We start from the raw sequence: 3,984 nt of genomic DNA, 5'->3' as shown, positions 1-3,984 counted from the left end.
TCTACCATTTGAGCTACACCCCCGACAAGATACGTCCTGATGGTAGCGGGATTCATCCTTAAATCGAACCATGCACTGCAATTGTGTTAGACAACTGAAGAATTATATCAAGCACACACAGCATATTTTATATCCTAGTTTTGAAAAATGGTCAAAAAATAAAATAATCCGAGGTTTCGACGAGGCTCGAACTCGTGACCTTCTGCGTGTTAAGCAGACGTGATTTTTTTTTTTTTTTCTTGTAAAAATATTTATTCATATAAACATCAAATATTTACATTATATTGAAATACAGTAACAGAATATATATTTCGCTTTAAATACATGTATATTAACATATGACAACAAAAACCCATTCAGGTTTAGTGTACAAAGCACGTGTGGCAGTACAAAAGATAATATGTTTAAAACCATCTTTTTATGTAATATTTTATGTACATTTTATGTATATGTAAGTTATATGTACAATTTAAAAGGATAAAATACAATGTAACAAAAAACCTGGAGTGTAAATGTAGCCTAAAATAATGAGAACGGACATCGATAGAACGTGAATAACTGTTTCATTAAATCACTATCACAGCATAACAGTAAATGACTGTATACACAAGGAGTGTATACGCAACTGTACTATAGTGGTTGGAGGTATAGAGATAAGTGAAGATCACGTGACTTAACTGTACTGTCGTATATTAAAAGTGGCAGACGACAAAATGAAAGGTCAAGGCCCATTCACACTGCATTGGATACGATTAGGTTGATATCAGAGTTTAATTAAAGTAACTTGGATTGCGGTCGATTTAACAAATAGCATTGATAACATCTTCTTTGGGGACCTTTTTACGAAAGGCTAGAAAGATAAAAAAAGACCTGAGAAGATGTTACCATAACAAATTGGTTAAAATAATCGATGTTCTTAATAAAAAGAATACTTTTTCAATATATCATTAATTTATATAATAATCATACAGCTAAAGTTATTAATATGTATAGGTAGACTATTTACTAAAAGTCTAATTTAATTTTCCCATCCAGCTCTAGTGTAATGAAACAAGAGGGAAGAATAAAATCCTGAGAAAAGTTTTTATTAATAAGCTTATAATAATTACTTATGTAAAATAGATTGTCTTGAAATATTGACTTAAATAGCTTAATAATATCCACATTAGAATTGGGATGATCAAGGGAAATCATTCGCCTTTTATATAAGGCATAACGTGCAGAAGACAATATAGCATTACACAATTTATAAGGTTGGGACTTAATACGGTTTTGAACGCCAAATAACATATATATTTTTAAAACAGAATCTAAATTATCACATGGAAGTATATCTTTTAACAAAAGTTTAACTAGAGTATGTAAAATATAAGAGTCAAGGCATGAGAAGAACATGTGCGTTATATCTTCTGGTTCCTCTAAACAAACTGGACATAAATCATTTTCAACTTTACCGATTTTATGCAGCTTAACTTTAGTCCATAGAACATTATGGCTAATCTTATAATCTAATTCTTTAATCTTAGGTATTTTAAAATTATCAGACACATTTTTCCAGGTTATTTCCCAGTTTACATCATAATTAATTCTTTCAAAATAAAACATACATTTGGGTTCAGTACAATATAGCTTTAAAAACAGGGAATATATAAATTTACTAGATAATAAACTTATGGGTGTTTTGACATCATTGATTATAAAATTATCATCTATTTTATTGGCTTCATATTCCTGCGTCATAATTATTTTCTGCCATTCTCTAGGAATAGACTGTTTAATTACTGAAAAATACTTAATGATCTTATCAACATCATAATCCTGATATATTTCATGAACTATATCTACAATTAAATTAACATTTAAAAAACCTGGAATCACATAATATATAATATCTTCAATTTTAACAATTTCACACGATTCAAATATATCATTACTTAACATTTTGCCATTATGGCGGATAAGGGGATTATGAAAAATGGGTTGAGGGGCAACCTCGTTGATCGTTACAGGTGGAGGCCTCACATTCTGATTTAAATTGTCCCACGATCTCAGCAAATGCTGGTAAAATTGTGGCAGCTCAGTTAAAAACTTGTGGTGAAAAGGTACTTTAAAAATATCCTTTCCTAACTGAAGATTGCCATACTTAAGAAAAAAAATATTCATTAATGTTTTCCATATTGCTTGAAAATTAGGATCGAAGTATTTAATCATACATTTAAGAGCTAATGATTGGGCCTTAAGCTTAATATCCGTAAGAGCCAGGCCCCCATTACTCTTACTATTAATAAAAGAATTATACTGGATCAATGGTGGTCTGCCTCTCCAAACAAACTTAACTACTGCTTGGGTTATCTCCCTTTCTATATAATCAGGTATTGAAGTAGCCGCCAAGCTATACCACAATTTTGACATAATAAGCGAATTTGCCACTAGAACTTTACCTTGTAGTGTAATTTGGCGGCCACTCCAATACCCAAGTAACCGTTTAATAGATGCCACTTTACTATTCCAATTAAGGTTATTACATAACTCACTATCATTTCCTAAATACACACCTAAGATCTCAATGGCACCTTCTATCTGCTTAATAGGAATTTTTATATCAAGTTTGCAGTTTTTCACACTACCTATGGGTAAAACTTCTGATTTATTTACGTTAATCTTTGCATTTGAAGCCTTTAAATAAGGATCTAAAACATTAAATACATTATTAACAGATTCTATATCACTCAATGTTAAGTTAGTGTCGTCTGCATACTGAAATATTATTGATGTTAAATTATTAAAACCATTAATAGATACACCCTTAAGGGGAGATAATTTAACCAAAATATTCATCGGTTCAGCACTAAGAATATATAAAAGACTACTCAGAGGGTCACCTTGTCTAATACCCGTGAACATTCTGAAAAAGGGAGATAAATAACCATTAATTTTTACAGTACTACATATATTATCATTATACATAATCTTAATAAAATTTATGAAAACATCACCAAAGCCAAAATACTTTAAAATTGAATATAAATATTTTCTCGATAAAACATCAAATGCCCGAGCTGCATCTAATTTTAAAATGTAGGCCTCTATATTCTCCCCCTCAGCATAGCTAATGATATCTCTAATACTGGCAATATTGTCTAAGATATTTCTTCCTGGAACACTACAAGTTTGTTCGGGGGAGACTATAGAGGCCACAACCTTCCTCAACCTAAAGCTTAAAACTTTCGAAATAATCTTATAGTCAGTATTGAGTAATGAAATCGGACGATAATTTTTTAGGACTCTCTTATCTCCCTTGTTTTTATATATGAGGGTAATCATACCCTGCCTCATTGTTCTGGACAATGTATTGTTAGCATAAATATAATTGACCACATTTAACAGGATGGGTCCTAATAATTTCCAAAATTTAATAAAGAACTTGGGGGTAAGCGAGTCCAATCCTGGGCTTTTGCCATTAGGCATATTATTAAGAGCGTTTGTCAGTTCCACTAAAGTTACATTATTATCGCATAGTTCTCTGTCCTCCTTGCTTAATGTATTATTAATTAACTTACCAACTGACATTATTGCAGATGGATCCTCCATTTGGTCTGAGTTACTGTATAAATATGAAAAATATTCAGAGGATCCATTTACAATAGAGTCAGTATCATCCAAAATAGTGCCATCATCTAACAGTAAACTACTTATGCTATTCTTACTCTGCCTTTGCTTTTCAAGATTCAGAAAGAAATGGGTATTCTTGTCACTCTCTACATTGTATTTAATCTTTGATCTAATAATAGCACCTTCACATATCTTACTTTCATACTCACTTAACTTTTTTTCTAAATCTAATATAATATTCAAATTATCACTTTTATTATCAAAAGCGGCCTTTCTATACTCATTACTTAATCTATTCTGTAAATTAATAAAATTTTGTTTCTTAATACAATTGACGCTTTTAGAATGCTGTCTAGAATATGACTTAATAGC

Source organism: Lottia gigantea (assembly GCF_000327385.1).
Source record: "Lottia gigantea unplaced genomic scaffold LOTGIsca_539, whole genome shotgun sequence".
NCBI lineage: Eukaryota > Metazoa > Mollusca > Gastropoda > Lottiidae > Lottia > Lottia gigantea.
This window is presented reverse-complemented; position numbering follows the sequence as displayed.